Source organism: Chinchilla lanigera, unplaced genomic scaffold (genome assembly GCF_000276665.1).
Source record: "Chinchilla lanigera isolate Chin_1 unplaced genomic scaffold, ChiLan1.0 scaffold00004, whole genome shotgun sequence".
Taxonomy (NCBI): domain Eukaryota; kingdom Metazoa; phylum Chordata; class Mammalia; order Rodentia; family Chinchillidae; genus Chinchilla; species Chinchilla lanigera.
Window position 1 is genome coordinate 16,790,514 of NW_004955405.1, and position 26,062 is coordinate 16,816,575.

General features: G+C 36.0%; 1 protein-coding gene across 1 annotated transcript in view; it reads left to right on the forward strand.

Moving 5' to 3' along the window:
- The window catches only part of Nav3 (neuron navigator 3), a 784,611-nt gene that overhangs the window by 361,871 nt on the left and 396,678 nt on the right, over window positions 1-26,062 (forward strand). The gene's annotated exons all lie outside the window — the stretch shown is intronic.

The window sequence follows — 26,062 nt, forward strand, 5'->3', positions numbered from 1 at the left end:
ATAACAAACATAAAAAGCCTTCATACAGTTATTGCATTAACACAGAGGACCCACACAGCTCTGTGTACACTGCAGTCCCAGTCTGATTGTAAGCAGTCAAGCAGTTTCCCCTGTGGACCAGTCAGTTGCCTGCCCACAATAATGAGGTATGTCTCTCTGTCTGGATTCACCTGTCTCCAGACTGCAAAGTGTGGTCTGGGCACAGTCAGTTGCAGGCTTCCACTACAATCCCCATCTGATTCCCTCAGTTGATTTGGGAAGAAGTAAATGTGGTGTAGTTTGCCCACCTGCTGGTTCACCAGTTCTCCATCAGCTTCTGCTAGGGACCTCGTGCTCTTGCTCCCTGAACTGCCTGGCCAGTATTACAGTCACTCCGTGTCTTCCCTCCATAGGATTTTCTTGCCTAGTATAGGGCCAGAGGACCCACAGCCCAGTGCTGTTCATCTCTCTCTGTCTCAGACCTGCCTATAGAACCTAAGGCTGCCTGCACACTTGGCAGAGGACCCATTTGGCCAGTAGGGGGCAGTGGGCTGGACCTTGTGCCATCTCAGGCTTTCTAGATGCTTAGTAAAAGCAGAGAGAGCACCCATTCAGCTCTGGCTCTCCTGAATCACCCTCTGAGCCGGGTGCCTGTCTCTGTCTCTCCTCTCTTACCTCCACCTCTCCACTTTCTGCTCTGCCTACTTTTCAGTCTCAGGGTTCCTTGCACACTAAAGTGTCCAGCTAGGAGGTGCTGGTGGCCTTTTCCGGGGAGCCTGCTGGCAATCATGGGCTGCACACTGAATAACCCTTAAGCACAGCATGCCTGCTATATGTGGGGAAAGTGGAGGACTTTTTTTCTGTGTCAGGAAAGCCTTGTCTCTTCCATAGCCCAACCACTTGCAGGTACTGGAGAGATACTGTTTTAAGCCTTAGGTATGTGACACATTGTCTCACAGCATTCTTATGCTTTCCACTTCCCTGAAGCTCTGGCTGGCTGTACCTCACATGTCTTGCATGGTAGGAGCTTAGAGTGACTGTGAGGCCATTCCACTGGCCAGGCTGTCAACGAAGGGCTGACTCCCTCTTGCAGTCTGATCCTCTCTCCAGATCAGTAATGAAATTCCAGTCTATTGAAACTTCATTGTATTTAAATTTGGTTGAATCTCCAGTTTATACTAATGCCCTTATGTATGTGAATACCTCCTGTTTCCATTCCATACATGCTAAAGTCTTAAAATTTAATTACTTAACTATTTATGCTTATATTAATGTTACATATTCATAAGGGTTATGGGTATACAATCATGAAAACAGAATCAAAGATAAAGATAATTATTTTTGTTATTTATCTTTTTTCCTTTATTTTATTTTAAAGAGACCAAAAAATAAAAATAAAAATAAAAACAAGGAATTCAGTGTGGAGATTCCTCAACAAATTAGTGTTATTTATATTTTTAAGCCAGTGTTTTATATTGTTTATCCTATATATTGAAATAGTTAATACACTGGAATGATTAATACACTGATTCAGTATAAATTATTGCAAACACAAGAGCTCCTGAACAGCCATAAAAAGTGCCCCATGGAAGTGCAGCATTTCTATAGTCTATTTTGCAGAGGAATTCATAGCAGTTCTTGACCAGTATCTGATTTGTGGAGGTAAAATCCATTTTTCTCCGCTGATGTCCAAAAATCTGAATTGAAGATGAAGTCTCTTTGCAGACTTTTCTTACTCAAGACAGCCAATTCCAACCAGGCCTGGGAACCATTGTACTGCTTAGCTTTTCTTCTGGCAGGAAATTCAAGACTAACATACCTGAAAGAATAATGATTTCACACTGAGGCAATTGCTGTAAATCATGTGTTCTGTGTGTTTATGGAACTGAAAATCTCAAGTTTTTGCTGGACAAAATTTTCATTGACAATAGCCACAATGAAGTCTACAATTGGCTGTTCCAACATGGTGCATATTTTTGTTTATCCTATTGTTTGATTGTGAGTGGGGTTTCTACAGACAAAGGGAGATGTGAAAGTGAGTTCAGTTGTATTTTGTACTGTTTTTCTGTACAGTGAACTGGGGCATGATTCACATACTTCATTTGATAGGAATTACATATACCCTTTGTTCAGTAGAAACAGAATTCAAGACTTCTTGTAATTAATATACTTGTTAAGAAAAGTACAAGCTGTGTATTTACATACTGAAGCACCAGGTAGTAGAAAAAATATTGGCATGATGTATCAGAGTGTTCAGATTTTTGATATTTAAACCTTTGTCTCTACAAAGCATTAAGCCAGTAATGCTGCTTAGCAACAACTTTTGATTATTGTAGGGCAAGTTATGAGACTGTAAACTATAGGAATATTCAGATTACATATAAATTGCAGTAAGGGAAGAAAATGAAAATTATTCTGCTAAAATCTGAGAGAAATTTTGTTAAATAATGTTATTATATGGCTCATTGAGTTCTTTAGAACATTTTGAAGTATGTCCAAGCTATTTCTTTGGTTTGTTTATACAAAGGAATGGTTTAAGTAGAGGAATAATCTGAACTGATTTTGAGTTAAGCCATCAATTTATTGTACGGTATTACTGATAGAAATTTTATCTTGTTCCTTGGAAATCATGAAGTACTTGGGGAATAGGGGTTTTCTGCCCAAAATCTTACTTACGAAGTTCAGCTCTATGCCTGAAGACACGATTTTCTTGTTCTCATAAGCTTGAAAAAGTACACACTGGAGTGCTGTGTGCCTCTGTCTTTCTGAATATGACTGTATACACTAGAACATGTGGTAACTTTTGTGTCATCACATATAGTGATATTATATAACTTTTTGACTTTCAGTTTCTTACTAAATATTTTTCTACTTTATATTAAATCTCTGTAAAGTATATTCATAATTTCTCCACTTAGGCAAGGGGGACAGGCAAGAGGGAGGGTCACTCCCCATTCTTCACCAAATATTTGATTGCCTGATATATACTAAGCACAGAGCAGGTCACGAGGATGCAGTAGTGACAGTGAAAGCATGTCTTCCTTCCTGGGCAGTTGTGTGACATGCCAAGCACTTCTCACCCTCAGTCCCCTTTTTCTTCTTAGCTCTGCCTATTACTGAACTACCAATAAAGTAAGCTGAAGAGTAGGTCACTGTGTACCTTGAAAACCATAAAGGGCTGGAAACGTAGGCCAGTGAATTGTTACACTAAATGCTATTGAAAAGGAAGAAAAATATTTGATTGCTGTAGGGATTATCATTTGATGATTCTTAAGAAGGCTGCTGGGCAAGCTGAGCCATGGAGCAGATGTACAAGTTTACCCAGCAGTCTGTTGGTTATTAGAAGTCAATGCTAAACAAAATAGACACGATCTCTGCCCATATATACAAATGAGTTTCAGATTATGACAGATGCTGTGCAGGCTTGAATCAGCTGGTTCCCTATAGGAAATCCAGGTGCAAACCTGAGTTATAATTCATTGGTTGCTCAGTGATTATGGCAAGAGCGGGGGATTAATTGGAAGAATCTGATCAGTAGTCAATTGCCCTTGTGTTACCACACAGATTTGGGGGTCTTCTTCCTTCAAAATGCAGATATACATTCATATTTCCCACAATAGCCTCATAGTTCCACTTCTGCCTTTTACAACTGTACAGTAGGTGCCTTCAATATAGTGAAAATAATTTTTCATGTTCAATTCAAAAATGAAAAGTCTTTGAATATGAAAGTAGTGGAGCTGGGGATTTAGCTCAGTGGCACAGCGCGTGCCTGGCAAGTGCAAGATTGTGAGTTCAATTCCTAGTACCAGAAGAAAAACAACAACAACAAAAAAAAAAACAAAAACTAAACAAACAAATGATATGAAAGTAGCTTTGAATTATTGTCTCTTAAGTTTTTCCATTATGAAGTAAGTTACCACTTTTATATGTACAGTAAAGGGTGATAACACATTTTAAATGAAAAAACATAGGTCACATATTTTAATATTATACATACCGGTATACAATTAAAATATTAGGACATTTTTGTTGGCTATTATTGATATTAAATAATATCACAGTCTCAATACAATAAGGAAAAGTATTGTACATTTCTCTCAAAATTGCTTATTTATTATAAATTGTAGTGAGATCACATAGATAAGCACTTGTCTATTTGTCTGAAAGTCTGCTAGCTGATCCTATTTTTCCTTCTGAAATGAAACTATTGAAAAAACATACAGTCTCTACAAATGAATTAGTTTAAAGACTTTCATTTGTATCAGGAACATGAAAAAATAAATATGAATTTCATTCTGTGATATGTATATATGGTGAATATATAACTATAGAGACAGAAAAACTTAAAATGTATTTTAGTGGCTTAAATTTTAAATAAAAATATCATGTACTAAATAATATTTGCAGTAATTTCTTCCCATCAGTTACAGCACTCAGCAATATATGATGTTTGCCTCTAGAAGGTGCTTGAGGGAAATAAGACCAGTTTTTATGACTTTTGCACTAGGTTTTTTTTTTCTCCATATTTTTCTTGGTAGTGTCCTTCATCTCTAGATAATTTCCTCTGTGTCTAATATGGCATTGATATATAATCAATGAAATTTCAGTTATTTGATCATGTATGAAAATGAAAGGAATATTTTAATCTATTCATTAGGAGATAACTAGATAAACATTTTAAAATAGCATGGTGCATATTATTTGAGAGCATAATGTCCATGTAATTGATAGAACATGGTTTATGCTATGAATTTCCTATTTAAGTCATTCTAAAATGGCTTATTTTTATTTTAAAAATTTAAAAAACTGACAAAACAACAATGAAGACAAAATCAGAACAATAGAAAAACAACAAAAATGATACATGCACTCAAGACAAATGGATAGAAATTTACAGTGGTTGCTACATTACATATTGTTATCTTCAGTGAAGTTGCTCAGTCCATTAGATATAAGAATGTAAGATTGATCAAAAAAGACAGTAACGAGTAAAAAAACAATAAGAATAACTTTAAAAAACATTGGAAATGATGCAGAGCATTCTAATTACCAAATTCAAGTGTGTAAAATTGGTCAAGCAAGAAGAAACTTTTAAGCATTGACTGTTCCTCTCAATAAACCACAGACATCAGCAATACACCTATTCCAGCTATTCCTATATGTACATATAAATTTTGTCTTTCATTTTAAAAGAAACAACACAACAAAAACAAATACATAAACAAAACAGCATAGACACCAATAAAAATGATACAGAATTTCAAAACATAGTGATAGGATATTAACAATGGTTGTTATACTTCCCAATGTCATCTTCAAAATGGTTGCACATATAACCAGATATAAGCATGCAAGATTGCTCAAACAATTACACATTAACAGTTCCTTTCAATAAGCCAAAAGATATTAGTAGTCAAATTATCTTAGCTATTCCATGTATACATATACATATCTTTCACACTTCCTTCTTTATTTTTCCTCTCCCCTCCTTCATCCTTCCTATTTGAGCAGTTTCTTTTCCCTTTCACAATGTCTATTGTACCTAAGAAAGCTTATACTCTATGGTAACTTAAATTTCAGACCTTTGAAATGTGCACATATTCTCCCTTCTACCCTAAATGAGAATTATATTGAGTGAATAATTCCAGAGTGAGTGCAATTTATAATCTTAAAAGTCAGTTTGCTAACCTAAAGCCTGTGTTATCCTGCAGTATTCTACAACTTTTTAAAATATAAAATATTATAGGTAGCTGTATGTATTTTATTCAGAAATTTTATTTTCAGAGGAAAATACCTACAAGATACTGGCAATATAACTAAAAATTTCCTCTTTCTTCATCATTTAGGAACTGAAACATGCTTCACAGATCCACAAATCCAGGGCTTATTGTTTTTATTACTACTGTAAAAGGGTGAGAAGAGAGTAAAGCCATACAAGGATAGTAATGTTATCCTGGTAACTATTTCTGTCTTTAATTACTTGAAGTCATCAAGTTAAACAGACATTTTCTAAAGTCCTTTGTTATATCAATGTAACTGATGAAAAATATATTGATTCATCATCTTATAAAAAAAACCATGAAATTTCTCTGGACATTTGCCATCTACGTTGTCCTTTAACTTCTCTTTGTGAGCCAGATAGTCTTTCCAGACGTTTTAAAATTTCATGAGCTAAATAGAAATATAAGTCTTATGCGCAATAGTGCAGGCTGTACTGTTAGAATAGATTTGAAAGCAATGAAAATGGGAGTTAGGGTCCTTGCCTATAAAACCATGAAATTTGAAAATGGAAAAGCATTATAAACTCTTGTTAACTTATATATCTTGTATTAATTGCCTGTTAGTGCTGCAGTACAGTACCACAAATGTGATTTAAAACAAGAGGTTTTTATCTTAGAGTGCTGGGAGTCAAATGTCCAAAAGGTGTCTCACTGAAAAAATGAAAGTGTTTGCAGTGCTGTGTTCTTCTAGAGTCACAGGGGTACAATTCAGTTTCTACATTTTCCAGCTTTAGAAGGAGGAAGCCTTGGTTTGTTTGTTGTTCCATCTCCAAAGTCAGCACTATGTGATGGAGTCTTTCTTCTGTCTCCCATGTTTACACATTTCAAGGCCCTTTGTGATAACACGGTCCCCAACATGATATTCCAGGATAATCTCATTTTAGCTTCATCTACTGATTAATAAATTTAATTTTCCTTTTCCATCTAATAGGACATATACACAGACTCCAGGTATTAGAATACAGGCACTTTGTAGGAGGAAATTACCTTTCCATCTACCACACCTATATTCTGTGCATTCTTTAACAACTGAAATATTTACTTTGTGTACAATTTATATTTCATATTATTCACCCACATTTTTTTTGTTTTGTTTTGTTTTTTTGTTTTTTTTGTTTTTCTCCGGTACCGGGGACCGAACTCACGACCTTGCGCTTGCCAGGCAGGCGCTTTGCCGCTGAGCTAAATCCCCAGCCCCCTATTCACCCACATTTATGATTTGAATTTTCTCATATCAGCACTTCTTAGTGACTATTTTCAACAGTCATTGAAGGAACAGTGGACTGAAATATTTATTTATCATAATTTGATTACAAACTCACATAACGTTGGCCTTTATATTTGTTAATAATACTTACATGTACCAATGATAGGAGAGATTCTTTGCAAAGAAATTGAGTTTCAGTTATATACTCAACAAAGGCTCTGCTTTAGAGGTAACTTGTAGAAAATGCAAGAGAGGGGCTGGGGATTTAGCTCAGCTGCACAGTGCCTGCCTGGCAAGCGCAAGGTCATGAGTTTGGTTCCTGGTACCAGAAAACAAAACAAAACAAAACAAAAAACCAAATTAAAGAAAATGCAAGAGAAATGAAAATAAGGAATTACTTATAGAATGAATTAATGAAAATTGTGACTTGGGCATAAAAATGAAGAACAAGATGCTATAAAAGTGGGAAGAACTTTCTGGTAGAGGGAATCAGGCCTAGTTTCATTTAACTGACATTTAAGCTGAGACTGGAATATGAGAACATTTATCCATGTTTATAAGGAGGGGTGGGTGTGTTGTGGGCAAAAGAACAGCCTGAGTAAAGGTAAGTCAGGGCACAATGCCACCTTCCTGGTGAGGAGGAGAAGGGCTCAAGACGGCAAGGGGGAAGTGGGCAGAATTAACACATGTGGCTTCCTGTGTGAAACTAAGAACATTTGGTTTCATGTCAGAATATAAAAATATCCATAGTTCATCCATAGATAGGAAAGCTAACAGGGGTTACTATAAGTTTGGTTGCACAAGTCTAGATTGCTTCCCATTTCAGATCATGAGGAGCCATGAAAATTGTCAGACATAAATGTTGGACTTTTTATGTCATTTAGAATAAAAATTAATAAATATTTTAATATCAGAAGGAATGGTGTCTTACATGACACGTAGGTAGACAGAATTCAGAAAAGGCTTTTCAGAGAGAAAGAACAGGCTGGGCAAGGGCAAGGGCATGGTGATGTACAGCTCTCCTGGTTTGGAAGTACACAGTGGTAGAACAAGTATGGCTGAAGAAATAAACAGGGGCAAGGTCAGAATGGACTTTGTCACGCTAAGAAGAATTTAAATGGTTGTGAATGACTAACAGTTATTACTTATTTGGAGCTAATACAGTTCTAAAATTTTTATACTTATTAGATCTACAGGTCTATGAGGTAATTTTTGTCATTATCATCATTTTATACCTGTGACAATTAACACAGTGAGAAGATAGTTTGTCTCAGTGACAAAGCTGAAGAGTTGCACTAAACTCAAGTCCAGATTGTTTGTATTACATGATGGACAGCTGCGACTGCCAAGCACTCATCTAATTCCTCCTTTTGGAGTGGTAACTTCTTGCCTCTTCCTTTGAGTGATTTCTGTAAGGCTTCTTCCTCTCCACTGGATCCAGGAGTACACACAGAAGCACAGCTGATTCCACCTGTGTGTGTCTTTGAGATTTTACAAACTGGAATTAAAAGAATAAAAGTCCCCCTCATCTGGTAGCAAAATTGGTGAAATCTGTACTCCAGGCTACAAATAGCAAAGATTTCCTGTATTGTGGGTATAGTTGCTTTGAGTTCATAAACTTAGTATATGAAGAGAAACAAAGAAGAGATCTAAGGTGTCTCTTCTTACTACTTCTTCTTAAAATTATGGTATTTAAATCCCCTGTGAGCTCCAGTCTTATGAAGCCACACCTCCTTTCTCAGCCATTCAGTAATGTGAAAAAGCCCCTGTGCTTGTTTGAAATTGTTACGGTAACTTGTAATAAAAGGGTTTTTACTAGTAAATTCTGCTCTACTTCTTTTCAACAGGCAATGACAGGAGTAAATTTGTGTGTAGGAAAGTTCCCACTTGCAGCAGTACAGAAAGTACAAGAATAGAGACAGAAAGAATATCCAGAATCTTTCAGTAGCCCAGATAAATATGAATGAAGAAGTAAACTAAAGCCTTAGCTCTGAGGATAGGAGACAGAGGATTACATAAAACACATGAAAACATTCATGTCTATGGAATTTTGTTACTTGGTGGGAAGGATGAGGGAGAACTGGAAAATGCCCAGGCTTCTAGATTAAGTAGTAAGCCTGAAAGTGGTATCATTTAAGGCAGTAAGGTGGGGGTAAACTTGTTTCAAAATAACAGCTTGCTTTAAAATAATGCTTGTTTTAAAGTATCGCCCAGAGGGTCAGGGAGATAGCTAAGAGGCACAGCGCCTGCCTGGCAAGCACAAGGTCCTGAGTTCAATTCCCGGTACCATAAATAATAATAATAATAGTAATATAACACCCAGAGCACACTTGGATGTATTGGGTTAATATACATATGTGTATGGTACGTGTAGGCTTTGCAAACATCAATGTGTTGGTCTTAGAATTCAGAATGCCATTGCTAATCCTTCCTGAAGACAGCCTTCCTATAATGTCAGGAGAGGAACAGAAGCCTGACTTCATCATTAAGAGTGAAAGAAAACCTACCCAACTATGAAAGGTTGAGTTCACATGTTTACATTCACTTTTCCCCAAACCCCACTTCTGGTAGCAAAAAAGTAAAATCTTATAAGGAAAGGGATTGAAGACAAAGATAAGGAAGAGCTACAATGTCATGGAAAGTGAAAAGTTAAAGAAACATGTTTAGCAGAGAATAGGAAATGTGCAACAGCCTGCAAAAGGAAGAGCAAATGAAAACTAGGTCCTCACTTTAGGGACCTGAAATAGCTCAGTAATTGATGTAACAAGAATCACTGGACACATGCTTGAGATATGACTGGCATTCTGAATGAGCAATTAATCTCCCAGAAGGTCTTCATGGTCATGTGACAGTTCCTCTGAAATTTTAACATAAGACAGGCTTACTCACTGATGAAAATAAACACCTAATATTGTGAATTTCAGGAAATTAGATACAATAGGAGACTAAAAACAACATAGATGATTGAAGATGTGGATATTAAGTACTGAAAGCATCAAGTCCTTTTCCAGCCTGCTGCACCTCGTTTTTTAGCTCTCTGGGTAAGGAATGATGGATTTCTTTCTCATTAAGACTACATGGGGGACAGCAGAAGAGATATCAGGGTACTGACATTTGCAGCAGTTGAAATTACAGTCACTCTCTATAAAATACTTGAGCCAATAATCTCTGTCCACTGATGGATTCTCCAGTCTTCTCTTCTTGCATCACCTTAATATAAAGGTTGTTAACTGTCCCAGTGAAACAAAAAGCATGGGAAAAATGAAAAATAGCTCATGAGAAGTGGAAACATTTATAATATAGTTAGAAAAATAAGTAACAAAATGCCAGGATTGATAAACTCACAGAAAAAAATAGAGGACAAATAAGGGAAGAATAAGATGAAAATGAAAAGAACATTTATTGAACAAAAAATCTTTTAGAATTGAATGTATATCCTTCTAGAAGTTAGAAAAAATATAACAAGGATTGGGAGTTGAAAGTGAAGGAAACACTTAGAACTGGGTAAAAAAAGGCTAAAGAGAATCGTAAGAAAAGCTAAGCAAAATAAACTAAGAAATCTCGCACCCTCTTTAACATATTCAATAAATTTCTGTGAAAGACTGTTGTGCTAAGCAAGTCACAATGGAATAAAATAAAAACCTGTGATCAGGAATTCTAATAAAAATTGCAAAAAATAAAAAAGTAAGAAAAATAATGTCCCTCACAACCCAGAAGCAGGCCCAGTTCCTGAGAATTCAGACTGAGCATGTCAATTCAAGGGTTGGTGTAGTGATTTAGAAACACTCACACACAATAAGGCAAGCATTGTAATATTTTTGAATACTCAGTATAAAGAGACAAATCTTAAAAGCCTTTCAAATAGCAAGTCACAAAGTAGAATTTATCTAACAGGAACTCTGCAAGATAGAAAAAAAATAGAACAATGTTGTAACACTCAGGTAGAAAATGATAGCCAACCTAACATTTGATGTTTATCTAATTTCTGAGTGATAGGATTAAAAAACAAAAGAAAGAAAAGAAAGGTAATTTAGAAGATACTTAGCCTCAAAGTTCTTCCACTTCTATCTCCTGTAGGCCATCAAACCAAGGGAATAAATCAAGAGTGAATGCAATGTGAGATTCAGAAGTTAAGAAGTAAAACACAGAAAAGTAACAAAGGTAATTGGCAGAAAAATGAAGCTAAAGACAAGGACTTTTATGCACCCTGTGGACAGAGCAGCCAGCTTTGACTATTGGAGGAGGCAGGGAGACCAGAAGAAGATTTCAAAGGAAAAAAAAAGTTAAAATGATGGGTTATTGTGTATTCTCTACTATAGAGACTTAATGAAGAATTAGTGACAGGGACATAGGAAATGGTACTGTTTTCTTCAAGGTACCATTAATTATACTCAGACCAAAAATGTTGATAAGAAAGTGAATGGTTTCAGTTATTTCAGTGTTAATTTCTTTCAAATTACGATTGGAGCAAGCTGGTTAAGGAGTAAAATTATAAAGAGAGAGAAGAATCCTCATCTTCCACATAGGAATTCAACAGATTGTTGAACTTTGAAATAATAACAAATAGCATGGACATTATTTGTCCATAGGAGAAAAGTTTGAAAAGAAATAAATGAGAAGTTAAAATAGTTTCTTACCACAATTCATGAATTGAATTTGGTGATGAGACAGATTAGTGTTTTTTACTAAAAATTTTTCCAGTATTGCTTAACTTTAAGATGTTTCCATGTAATATTTTCATATGAAATTTTGTTAATCAGAAATTTGTTGATAGCGAGGAAGCACAACTGGAACCGAAATTAAACTACCAAGGACAAGAGGGCAGGGAGGAATTATCCTTGCATTTAGCATGGGGGAAAAACAGTTTTCCTGTGGGAGGAGTTGGAACTGGTTTGTAGGCTTCCAAGGGTGAGATAAGGAAGAGTTTGAAAATGAGAAAAAAGAAAGGAAGCCACACATTTAGTTTCCAGAATTATGAAGCAGGAATTGGCATCACTGAAAAAGACTGGGCTCGCTGTGGATGTATGGGCTTCATCAGCGACCCCTGGCTCCTCCTCATCCCCCAGTGTAGCAGTCTGCTCTGCAGTCCATGTGCAGGAGAGAAGAAGTGGTCTTCTGCCAGTTGGTGGGAATCTTCATGGGGGAAAGGCCATGACACTGACCTGCTGAAATGTAATGAAGAACAAATACAGAGAATTTAAAAATGGGACTTGAGAAGAACTTGTCTCACAGAGAGGGCACTCCTACACATGGGGAGGTTTCAAGAGACGCTTTCTTTACTGTTTCTAAAGATGTCCCCAGGGGTGGGTTGGACCATTCTTCAGGGCTGCAACATGCATGTAAGCTGCATGCCAATGTCTGTGTAGCATTCCCTTACTACACAGAACTAAATGCTTCCTGTCAATATTCAGTGCATCTAGGTTTGGCAATAATTGCTAACACTTACTGAGATGGTATTCTTGGTCCTCATTTAATTGCTTCATATGGATTATCTCCTCTAAGCTTCATCATAATCTTCTGAGGTAAAAGTTGTTCTCATCCTTAGTTTATGAGGAGAATGAGGCATATAGGAGTGAATTGGGAAAGATCATAAGTTATTGAGCAGAGGGGCTGATATTTGAACTCAGGGAGCTTGACTGCTGAGCCTGTGTGTATTAGTCATTATTCTGTGTCTGCTGTGACTACACCGAAGATGGAGAAGTAGCAAATATATAGAATGCCTAGCTGGAAAAGCAGAGTGCGTGTGGGGATGGAGATAGTTCAGTATGACTGAGCCACAGGATGTACAATGTACTATATATATGTAGGGTGTCTGGGAGATTCATGGAGGAAGAACTTGGGCAAATAAGAGAAATGGGCACATGAATGGACCTGTCATAGAAAATTTTTGGACTTTTATCTTGATGGCCAAAGGTGCCAGTAGGCAAAAAGAGGAAGGGACAGATGTAGTGGGCATGAAAAGAAATTTAATCAGAAAATATGAAAACTTAAAAGAGGACAGGAGAGACCTGATTGCTTCATTTGTGGTTTGGGTACCCAGAGAGCCTAATCACCATTAAGCAGGGTCAAAAACCTAAGAAGAACACTTATAATAAGGAAAACATGAGTTTAATTTGAGGTACCTTGCGTCTGTGTGATCTGAAGAAGTTCTAAATGGTAATGTGTAGTGAGTAATTGGTTTAAAGTCAGAGAGACAGGGAGATACAGGATGTGGGATCTGGGTTTTATGTGGATAAATCATCTGTATAAAGTTAATGTATTTACAAGCATCCCAGGTAGATAAAGCAAAGTTCCAGAATGTCATCCATGATCGCTTGACAAAGGCAAGCTAAATGGTGAAGAGTAATGTGGTTCTAGTTTTTAAGGAAAAGTTGCATTGGAATCGTGACTCGAAACAAAGACCACAGTTGTGATTCAAGAGTGGCCAGTGTTCCGAGGGAAGCCAGCAAAGAATGGTTGTGTAAAAGCAAAGGATATTGAGTAATTTGAAGGAGAGAATGATCAAGTTTCAACAATGGGTCATTAAACTGGTGATTATCAAGAAGCTGTTGATTTGGTTTAGCTAGGTATTTTTTAAACAGGCTTAGTGAAGAATTTTCAGTTCATAAAGAAATGACAGATGAGAGTGAAACCCCGATTTGCCAGCAAGGAAATTTTGGAAGTTAGGAGGAGCCAGAAAAATTAGGTCAAAACACTTTCCTTTTTTAAGATGGGAGTTTTAGAAAAAAATCAGCAAGGGGAATGAAAAAGAGAAGACTGAAGACAAAGAGGATGGGAAGAAGTGTTGTCAAGGGAGGGGACAGCAGGCAGAGTGCCCACTGGGCCCCTTGACTCGGATGACAGGAAGAAGTCTTTGTTCACTGACGCTGTGAGCATGGGCCCAGAGCTTGCCACAAAAGAAACCTAGCAATCTGCCATCTTCATTAAGCTGAGTTACACCACGTCTTCTGTGAATCTGTCATTTCTCTTTGTTCTGGATTATTGTTGTATCCACGGTCTTTTTATGCATGCTTTTGAAGCTTCCCAATGAGGCTGAACATGAAATCCTAGGCCTCCGCTCTCTGTTTTCTTCATTCCCAGATTTTGTGTGCATTTAACCACATGATAATCTCTGTAGCAATCTGTGCCATTAGGTTGATCTCTACATAATTAGTACCTTGTCTAGCATGGAACTTTGAGTTATGAAGCATGGGTTGATGCTCATAGAAGCCATGCAGTTACAGAAACTGAGTTTGAGGTTTTAGATTTGCGTGTTGGGATATAATTTTACAGCCTGAGCTGATGATCTACAACCTAGCCTCAGAGATCTGCATGCAGCAAATTGCAAGATGTGTGCCTTATTTATTTATTTTTTTAAACCTCCAAATGTGGAAAGGATGAGTCAGCCTGTCTGGGATTTTAAACTGCCAGTTGCGCGACACTACAATAACCCGAAGTCATTGCTTCTAGCAAATTTCTATTAAAAATATTTTCTGCCAGGAAGAACTGTAATATATCAACCTTGACCAGTTCCTTTTAAGTAAAAACATACAGAAGGAAGCAGAAACCAAAATTAATACTGCAGGGCAGGAGCGATATTATTTCCTTCATTTGCTTCTGAAATCTTTTTGTGTTCGTGGTAGCCTTGATGTTTTACAAGAGTCAAATATAATTCATTTTACCAAGGACGAGATAAAGTTGATTTAATTTTCTCTCTAAAAAAGCTAATATTATATGCAGATTGGCATAAAGGTGTCAGTGAATGCATTGTTGGCTCCTCTGAATAGTATTGTAAGTCATTCTCTGTAGAGATATCAAGAATATAGTTTTCTCATAATAGCACAGATTACAGAACAGAATAAAGAATATAGTTTTAAATGAGAAATTATCTAGTATTCGGCAGACTACCTTTAAGTCTAATAAGGTACATATTGAAAATGAATGTACTGATCCTTTGATTATAATATTTTAGTAATAAGAGTATTACAAGATGACATTTACCTCTGAATATAATTGATTTAATTACCCTTAATTAAGATTTGAGTTATAGTACAAGTGAGTATATGTAAAGAATATCATTAATAAATGAATTACCATAAAGCAGACTGTAAGTCGGTGTTCATACTAAGAATTCAAAACTGTTAGAAGTATCTGAATGATATAAAGAAAGAAAGAGAGGAAAGGTGCTGCACCCCTCTAGGAGTAATGCATTTCTGGAAAGAGTCTCTTTTTTTTTGTATGTGATTAAAAGACCTTCTTTGGGTTTTGGATATTGTTTTGTATCTTTAAATTTTTCAATATTCTTTCAGTTTTCTGCATTTAGTTGTTTTTATATCAGAAAATAATAGTTTAAAAAGACAGACTACTCATTTATTTACATGAGATTTAATTTTTCATGGGGCACAGAAATACACACCCTTTCAATCTATTGCTATGAACTGCAAACTCCACAATTAGTAGTCTGTCGGTACTGCCTTCACCCTTTCAATGTCTGCACTTTCCCTGTGCTACTCCAAAACTGGGTTTAAACTGCATTTACTGAATTTGTCAGTTGTTTGGTTAACATATCTTCTCATAGAGTATCTTCAGTACCTTTTATAAATACTTGCAGAAATATCAGTGTTCATCACCATTATCTCTGTGTGAGGTATAATTATTTCAGGTCATATGGACTAGAAGCCATTTTTAAAAAAATCTCCTGTTCAGTGTTACCAAGTAGTCAAGGTCTATTAAGTCAATGGTACCCTAGTGAAAACTAATGCAGACACATACTTGTATATGAAACAGCTATAAAAACACTTAGTGAAGCCAGAGGCAGACTGAGTTTTCTACTGCTGAAAAGTTACTATCTTAAAAACAATAATTTTAATAACTCAGATTCTGCTGTTTTGACTGCATTTTGATGAGTGGTTCTGCTAATTTTACTGGTGGTAACTTCTTCTTTAACCAGCTGACAGATTGTGTAGGGAAAGGGATCCACTGAGCTCCTGAGACAATATGGCTTTTCTTTTTTCTTTATATTAATCTCAAGACATGTTATTTTAATATAGTCCCTCCAGATTGGGATGGGTATACTTCTTACATTATTAGTTCAGGGCTCACAGGAGTACAAAGGCACACATGGAGTTGGTTATAGTTCCAGTGCAACACATATTCATGGGACAGAGAAACATGTAAGGACATGTGTGCACTTGAATACTGGAAATGGTGGTTCATCAGGACCTACAAATGTCATCTTATTCTAAAGAAGCTAAATTTAAGATGCACTGTGTAATTTTGGGGCACTTAGAGGGAAATGTACATCACCACAGAAATCTTGGTTTTGCTAAAAGTGCAGATGAACCTATTGCATGGATTTAGATAAGTGGGTAGAATGATCAGGTAGTTCTCTAGGGCAGCACTGTGAAGGATAGACTTTGGGATAACAGGACTCTTGTCTATGATGCCATATTCAAAAGTAATGCGGTGACTGGGTGTGGTAGTTCACCCGTGTAATCTCAGCACTCCTAGAGTCTGAAGTAGTAGGATCCCAAGTTCCAGCTCAGTCTGAGAAACTTCATAACATAGTGAGACCCCACCTCAAAAAACATGCAGAAATGTGAAAAGTTACTTGAACCTAATTTTAGGCTATAACCTCCCACCATCTTATTTTTTTCTTGTTTGCTTCCTTCTAACTGGAAGAGGGAGAAGAAATACAGACATGGGGGAAAGAGAAATATAACATGACTCTGTATTTACCATTGATAGAGGTGATCGATTTAGAAGGAAAGTTTTTTTAACAAAGCACTTTTGAGGTTGGTGTTTGTTGGGTACTGTAGTGGATTGACAACTGGTGGTCAGCCTATAAGCCCCACTGAACTGAGTAAGTGTGGTGCTGGGTGTGGGAGGCCTACCTGGGGATTGTTGCCAGCAGCATAACAGGCAGAACTGGAGCAGAAGGAGGCAGTTGGGAGCTGATAGAAGCTATAAGGAGCTGTTGGGTCTGTTGGAGGAGCTCGTCATGCTGGCTTTCCTGATGAAATTGACTGTTTTCATCCTCCAAGGAGCTCAAGACCTTGTTGGCACTGAGAATGGCTTTGGTTCACTTTGGGGGAGCTCTGGTCCTCATTTTGAGTATCACTTCCTGGCTCTGGAAGGGAAGATGGTGCACTGCCACTTTCCTGGAGAACCTTGCTGCATCAGCTTCCCAGATAGGAATTCGGCCATCTTGATCATCAGAGGAGCTCAGGACCTCACTGTTGCTGAGTATGGCTGTGGTACCTTTCAGGGGAGTGCTGGTTCTTCTGAACATCGCTTCCTGGCTCCAGTGCAGATCCCTCAGCCTGCTAGCTCAGATCCTTCATCCTGCTGGCACAGACTTCCTAGATTCCACCACTGACCTTTGGGCCTTCTTCGCAAGATCCGTGAAACAGGTCTGCATGAGATATTGTTGTGGGCTCTGGGCCTCCAGTTGGACTTGTGGGAGGCATTGTTATGAGCTCTAGGTCTTAAACTAGATTCATGCAGGACATTTCCGTGGGATTCAGGCACTCAGCTGGATTCCTTGGTCTTAGTATGTAGACAGATTTCGTATACTCCCTTGTATATCATTCTCTGACTGACTATTATAAATAATCTTATAAAATACGTGTCCTGTATTATATTGTGTTCCCTTGCAAAAATAAGCCCCAAACCAGCACAGATACATAGAGTGTACTGTGTAGCAATCAGATGATTATGTGCATTGAGAACAATAGTGAGATCTAGCAGGCGGGTAAAGGCTGAGAGCTCATTAGTATTTGAACGTGTTAGTATTAGTTAGCTTCCTGTTGCTGGGAAAAAATATTGACATTTTCAACTTGAAGGGGAAAAAATTTATTTTGGGCTCACAGTTTCAAATATTTAAGTGTATTTTTGGCTGTCCCCAAGGTGGAAACAGTGTGGCATGAGGGCCTGTGGAGGAAAACTACGGACCCTTGTTTTCCTGACAAGACAGTCAGGAAACATAGAAAGGAGGAAGCCTGGCACAAGAATGCACACTTTTGGGTCATGACCCCAGTGACCCACCTCCTTCTGCCAAGGTCCTCCTCTGAACAGCGCATTCAGCTATGGACTCTTCTGTGAATTAACACACTGATGAGGTTAGTGCCCCGATCCAATCATCTTCCAAAAGCTCCACCTCTGAATACGAGAACTAGGGAGACATTTTAGATCTAAACCATAACAAGGCTGTTGTGGGACCGAACTCACCCAAGAGATGCAAACAGGTTGTTTTTGAGAATCCAGCATATCAGGGTCTACTGATGTAAACACCAGACTCTACATCCCAATAATCTGTCCTGTTCCTCAACCTTCCAAGTGTTAGGAAGAAGGTTTATATACTTTGAAAAATCTCCCAATGACTTTTTTATGCATTTCCTTCTCACAGGGAATGTGAACATTGATACTACTTAAAAAGTTCACTGGGAGATTTTGATATATACCCAGGATTGAGAATCACTAAGGGAAAGAAGCACAAGGATGTTGTGCAGAGAAATAAAAGTCAGTGGAGCAAGGCCAAGTCTGCTAATGTAATCTACAGGTGAGGGCTACAACTTAAAAGAGAGCAGCTGTCACAAATTAAAGGATACACTCTACATGTGTCATTTCTGGGAAGGACTGACAGGCATTCCTTGTGCTCTTCAGCAAATGTGGCATCTGCCATCATGAAAGAATTTAACAGCCTCTGTTTTTCAAGAGATGTAAGTCTTTTCCAACATTTCACAGTTCTCTGGTGAATGAATCTGAATATATCCTGGGAAGGTTCAAACATCTGTCCTCTGTTTCTCTAGTTCCCCATCTGGGGATAGTTTCACTAGCTCTTCACAGTTGTGAAGCTGTTCCTTTGCTAACCCTTCCTTTTTCTTCTCCCTGGACATCCTCGGTAACTTGGGCCTCCTTAGAGAACATTTCCTTCTCAATTAATCTTCCTGCTCATGTTCCTAGATGTCTACTTTAATGCTAGTGCCTTTCAGTTTGTTCAGTAGTGAATTACCCAGCATACATATTAAATCAAGATCTAATTATTTTGGGATGGCAAATAAAATTGAAAGTGGTAACTGTAGAAAGCTTTACTGATAGTATAAAGTATCTTCTATTATCCATCTATTTTATCTCTTTTTAACCTATGACACTTAAAGGATTATTTATTTGTTTATTTATTTATTTGTACTGGGCATCAAACCCAAGACTCTGTGCTTGCCAGGCAGGCACCATGCAGCTGAGCTACATCCCCAGCCCTAAGTGATCAATTAATAGAGTGAGATTATCAGGCCATGCTGTTTTCTCTTTTATATCTCTGTGTTTTAATGCTTCATCCTTATAATGGAGACAGTTGCCACATTTTTCTTATAAAAAGAACTAGATGTAAGGTACCTAGAACAGTAGTAGCAGCATAATGGTTGCTTAATAAATATTAGTTATTTTTCTACTTCCTAATGACACATATCCTTTTTCTAAAGTTTAATTAATTTTTCTAAACAAATTAACCAAAGTTACAGTTAACAAAAGTAGACACATAAGTGTGAAAGCACACACACACACACACACACACACACACAGAGATATCTTGAGTGGTGATTACACAGGCATGTACAATTCCTAAAATGTATTGCTTTATACTGCAGTTTATAAATGTAAATTATACCTGAATAAAATACTTGGGGAAAAGGTATTGTTAGAATAGTCCAGCGGTCAACACTGTGGGTTCAAAAACTGGACTTTAGGTTCAAGACCTAGCTTTAGCGCTAACTCATTTTGTGAAGTGAGGCAGATTAGTGAACTTTTCCACCTCAGTCTTTTCATTAGTCAAGTCTAGACAAAATTAGGCAAGGTTGTTATAAAGATTAAAGGTTGCAAATTAAAATACAATGTAACACATGTTAAATGGCATATAAAGGATAGCTATTATTTTTATTATGTCTCTTCTGCTAAACTACAATAGTAAGTTTGACAAATGTACCAGTTTGTGACATAGTGTATATTTTCTTAAAGTCATTACATTTTTCCAGGACATGTACCCTTTTCTATGTGTATTCTATATCTTTACATAGACAGTATATTTCTTTATAAAGGAAATAAAGTTTATACTTTTCTGTTATCTTAGTATATCTCCAGCATTTATTGTTATGGCATCTTTTAAGAACAAAGTAAACACTCATTGGGTAAATAGATATTGAAAAATCATATCAGATCACAAGAAGACATTTTTATTGGAAAAACTCATTGAATTGGATATTCCTAACTCATAGTGAAAATTGCACCTTATCAGTTTAAGCAAATCTACCCAAAGCATAACTATTCCATTAGCAACAAACTTTAAAATGATATGAAAGTAAGTTTTATTTTAACATCAAGTACTCTACTTAACTTTTCAGATCCCAGAAAATTACAGTAATACTCAACTGTAATAATATTAGATGATGGAAAACTCAGATCCACATGGATAATTGTCTATTATAAAGGGAAAGTAGCTACGTTCTAAAGCTTTAAACATTCAAGTTTAAAAGACATTCTGGTGTTTTATATTGATTCAAGAATAACTGTTTTCATTTTGAACTTAAACTGTTTAAATCAAATTTGAACAGAAAAGTATAAAATCTGATTTAACAATCATTTCTATGAATTAGAATGTCAGTAGTTCCTTAAAGTAAAATTTACAACTTTGATTTTTTTCAATTATGTTGATAAAATTCACATTATCAGTTAAAATTTTGGTGTATTCCTGCAGTCATAGAATAAAGAGAAAGAAGAGATCACTTTCAGTCTGAGATTGAAAAGTGGTAATTACGATTCATTATATATTGTACTAAATATTTTTGGTTGATATTACACATCCTTTTAACTAAAACTTTGCATTCTAATTATTATCCTAATGTAAAAATAATAAAATAAGAAATGTAATATTCAGTTTAAAGCTGCTGTTTGTTTCATTGATGTGTAGATATTTTATTAATGTGACATTTCTAATATGTAGAAAAGTGGTGCAGAGTATCAGAATGCTTTAAAGACTATGAAAATAGCATTCTAGAAACTAGTAAGATGGTATACAGTAGAGATAAAGACATTGTAGGAATAAAACATGTACTTTATGCATTGGAGGGCGCTTCATTTAAAAAAAAAATTCACAGGCAAACACATGCAATAGTATGTTTGTGCATGTTTGTGTGGTGTTATGTGTGAAGTGTACTATTCCAATGTAAATTAATTTTGAAATTCTATTACAAGGCATGGTTTGTAACAGTACCTATTGTTATGAAATTAGAATTCATCATACATGAACAAAGATATGTTTCTAGTTAATGAATTTATTTCATCATGGTATTATAACATTACATTTCATTGTCTCGTGTAGCCCATGTTTGGAGAACTAAATACATTTCTTGGGACCATCTTCTAAAATAAGTAAGTGTGAGAATAAGAAACTTTTAAAAGTTTCCAAAGAACCTAAGGGGCTCTCATTATCCTGGGAAAGAGCAGGCTTGGCAGTAGAAGGAATTCAGATTTCAAACAAAGGAGTGAATAATGATGACAACAAATCTCTCTATATTCTGTACATGTCTGTATACATTCAGGTGGTTTTTGTATGTTGCTGTCACTTTATTTACCATGTGCATAACAGACAATTTCAACTAGCTTCTATCATCTCTGTCAATATTCTACACCATCATTTCCTTATTAAAGATCTCTTAAGTTGGGTACAGAAATCACTCAGGGTACATGTTCAAATAGTTTGATAAACAGATTGCTTTCACTATTGAAAATATCTTTTTTACTTTTATGCAAATAAAAATGTGAATAAGTATAAAATCATAGATTGGTCAGTACTTTCTCCCTTTATATCGACATTCTGCTCAGTACTTTTCTTCAGGAATTTAGCTTCACAAGTGACCGTAAGGACAAGTTAATGCCTTTTTCATTAACAAATAGTTTCTTTCCTGCTTTTGTGCCTTTTGATGTTAGTTGATTCATATTTAAAGAAAATTTAAGAAATGTCCAACTGTAGGATTTTAGTTAATCTGTATGCCTATGTTAAGACAGTGATCTCTTTTATCCTTTATTTACACACTTACTTTCATAACATTACCAGTTGATCTTCAAGTAATTTTGGAAATCTTGTTGCTTGTTTCATTGTGTCCCTGTGCAGCATATATGGAACTCTTTCATCAGCAATCCATTCTTTGTTCTCTATAACAAATTGTCTTCTTGCATAATTTTACCTCATTACTACTTTTCTCACAACTGAGGAGGGCATTTTAATTTTGATCTTCATGTTAGGGCATTAGCCATAGGATCAGTTATGTTCCTTACTTAGCTGGTACAAATTTAGTTTCCTTGTTGTCCTTGCTCATTAAAATAACTCCTCTCAGCTTGTTGCCTTTGATAGAGGTAACATAACATGGTGTACAATATCTTAGACATAAACATATACCTCTCACATGATATAGCCTTTCACTGCCAGGTATTCACCCAAGAAAAAAATAAAAGAACTATTTCCACACAAAGACCTGTGACCAAATATCCCTAGATATTGTATATGTAATTTCCATATACAGAGAACAGGATTCTCTGTAGATGATGTATCAGAAGCTGACTTTATCTGAAACCTGGTTTCCAGGGCCATGTATACTATCAAAGACATAAATGTCTATCAGCAAGTGAATGGATAAACAAAATGTGGTACATCCTAAAATGAAATACTATTCAGTCGTGAAAAGTGCCAACACTCAAACATACGTGGATTTGAGATATATGCTTAACAAAGAAAGATAAATGCACAATAGCTATCACGATTTAAAATATCACTAAAGATATTTTATCACTAAAAATATCAATAACCTATTGAATCTAATAAATAAAAAATAAACTTACAATGCAATAAAAATTATATTGTACAGAAAAAGAAATAGCACTGTAAAAATTAAGATAGTAATCATATCTTGTACATCACTTATTGTAGAAAACAAAATTGTATTTTTAAAACACAACTTGATGTGTTCAACATATAGAAGAGAGAAAATTTAGGGAGCAATAAGCTGATATAAAACAATAGCCTTATTTAATTACACATTTTTATAGATTGTCAGAGTTAATATTATTAAAATGACAGTTTTACCCAAAATGATCTACAAATGTAAATATCAAAAAGATTATAGTTTTTAATGTATATTTATGTATGTGTGTATAAGTAGACAAAATTATGTGGAAATATAGCCTTTTTTTAAAAAAACAAGGTTTTAAGACTTTGCAAAGAAATGGGTAATATTGAATATGTCACGGCATAATATGATGAAAGAATAGAGAAATAGATCAGTAGAAGAGAAAATATGGGGATAGAGTCACACATCTATGTAATTAATTGATTTTTGACAAAGCCCTGAGTCAATTCAATAGGACATGGAAAAAAAAACTTTGCAACAAATAGTTTTCTAACAATTGGACAGCTTTTCTTATTTTATTTTAAAAGAGAGATTACTTCTCCCAGACCATAAATACATTTGTTTCCTATCCCTTTTCCTCCTTGGAATTTGTACTCCAAACAGAATACAAAATATTAGAGTGAAGGACCCATGGCAAAGGAAAACGGGACAAATATCTACATAACACAAGAAGGGCTGCCTGGTCTGGCTTTTCCAGACTAGGTTTCTGATGAAAGGGCTGTAATGGAAATGAGAAGCCTTTGGGGTAACCGACTTGGGCCCTTCTGTTCATTTCTTGGACAGAAGCTTTCTTTCCCTCAACAAATATGTTCTGCTCTTAAAAAAAAAAAGAAATGAGAAGCCTTATGTTTTGCAAACTTCTTTAGAGAAAGGGATTCTCTGTGAATGACACATCGGAAGCTGACTCTTATCTGAAACCTAGTTTCAAAGGGCATGCATACTATTGAAGTTATTGAAAGTTTCTACATAGGTTTTTCCCAGTTTTTGACTCTTTTGAATTTTTTGACATTTTTGAAGCTGTAAATGGTATATTAATGACAAGCTCAGTGAAGGTGTGTCATGAACCATGTATTTAACGTTTCAACATTTTAATTTAAAATCAAAAGTCATAGTTTTTGAAGATATGAACTTACACTAATTCAGGAGTTCTAAAATAGGTCATGAAAAAATCTTTTGATCTGGGTAATTCTATCTTTCTTTGCAATAATTTCATTTCAATAGTAAATAGTAATTTTACTTCATTGTTTTGGTTTGTGTGTATGCATGTGCGTGCGTGCGTGTGTGTGTGTGTGTGTGTGTGTGTGTGTGTGTTTGTGTGTGTGTTTGAGACAGGGTCTTGCTATGCAGTTCAGGCTGGCCTTCAGCTCACTTTGTAGCTCAGGCTGCAATGATCCTTCTGCCTGAGCCTCCCGAGTGCTGGGATTACAGGCAGGCTTCACCATACCTGAATTACCTCATTGTTTTGGACAGTAAGGTATTGCTAAAGAAATCTCATGAGGAATTCTAATATAGTCTTATTTTAAAACTTAAGAATATAGAACTAAAGTGGTATCTTTCTATTAGAGAAAACATTGTACTACTTACGGTGATATTAATGACATTAGATGTTATCAAATAAGTTAAGTAAAAATACTAAGGGTTAAGGAAAAATACCACTTTGTTAATAGTAAGTAGTATATCATTCATTCTGTGTGTACCTAAGACTGTCCTTGATCTTATCCCAGTAGGAGTTGAACTACTTAGCCAAGTGACACTCCTTGGCTCTTGTGAAAACTGAGAATGAGTTGGATGGGTGTGAAAGAAAAACAATGATAAAAAAAAGAAGATTAATGGAGTAGATTTGCCTAAGAGAAGATTTGAATAGAGCCAAGATCACAAATACATTTGTTTAGAGTGAAAGGATCAGTGATGACTAAATCAGCCAAATCATTCAGTGGAGAGGAAGGGGATTATAAAGTGATCATATGCAGGGATAATAACCCTCCTTGTAAATTAAAGAGCAGGGTCATCTGCTATTAAATACTCCTTGAATAATGTGTGAGGGAGGGTAGGAAGACGGAGAACATTGAATGGTGGTTGGTAAGTTTGATGTTAACTCTAGGGAGAGAACAGTAAGGAATCATTAGGACTGAAACTGGATTTGCTGAACAGTAGTGAGATCCAGGAGTGACTGCTTGTACATATAGAGTCAGTCAAGATCATTTTGTGGTCTTTCTAATAGTCTTTCACAAGGACAAAGAAAAATAAAATTCCAATAAGGAAATAGTAGGACAACAGTGAGTACTCAAGTGAATGGGAAGCCAGAAATGCATATGAAAAAATAAAACAGGGACCGAGAAAGCATCACAGTAAGCACTTAGCACTGAAAATTCTGGCTGACCTGCAGCACTGACTAAAGACTTCAGGTTGAAATGTAAGAACATATCCTAAGATATGTTGGCAAAGGGTAGTAACCCAATTGGTAGTTGGAGAGCCTGTAACTAACAACAGTAAAGAAAAGAATCAGAAGAAAAACCATTCGACTACTATGGCTTCTTTGGTTCCCATCCGTCAAAAGCAAATTTGTGCTGTGCTGGCGTTGGCAAAATTTTCAACAGGGATAGATAATAAATCCATTGAACTTATGTGGGCAATGTGGTCTCTAGCACAGTGACTCAGCTTTGTTGTCAGAGCATGAAAACAACCTTAGACAACTGACAAATGTATTAATATGAAAACAACAGGAAATTGCCTGAAACACTGTTGTGCAATCCCCATCAGAAATCAACACAGAAAAACCACATATTAGTTAGGCATTCATGAAGACCATGAAAAAATAGGCTTCCTGGCTTAGTGGAATGTTAAAGAGTCTCTTTCAATCTATCAACAAGTATATTTGCATATGTTTGGCATGTATGGATTTCAAAATTAATATGAATGTATGTATGTATATATGTGTACGCTATATAACATATAACTAATGCATTCTTTGAACCTATGACAAATATACAGAAATTAAAGAGATAATCTCTACCTTTTCAGCAATACCAGTCCACTTTGAGAAATATGGTGAAAGTATAGTAGGGGGAATAGACATAATTATAAAATATTGTATACTTCAAAAGCAAAGTACTGTTGAAAGAAAGTAACTTACTGTCTTTGGGTATAGACTTTGGGCCTAT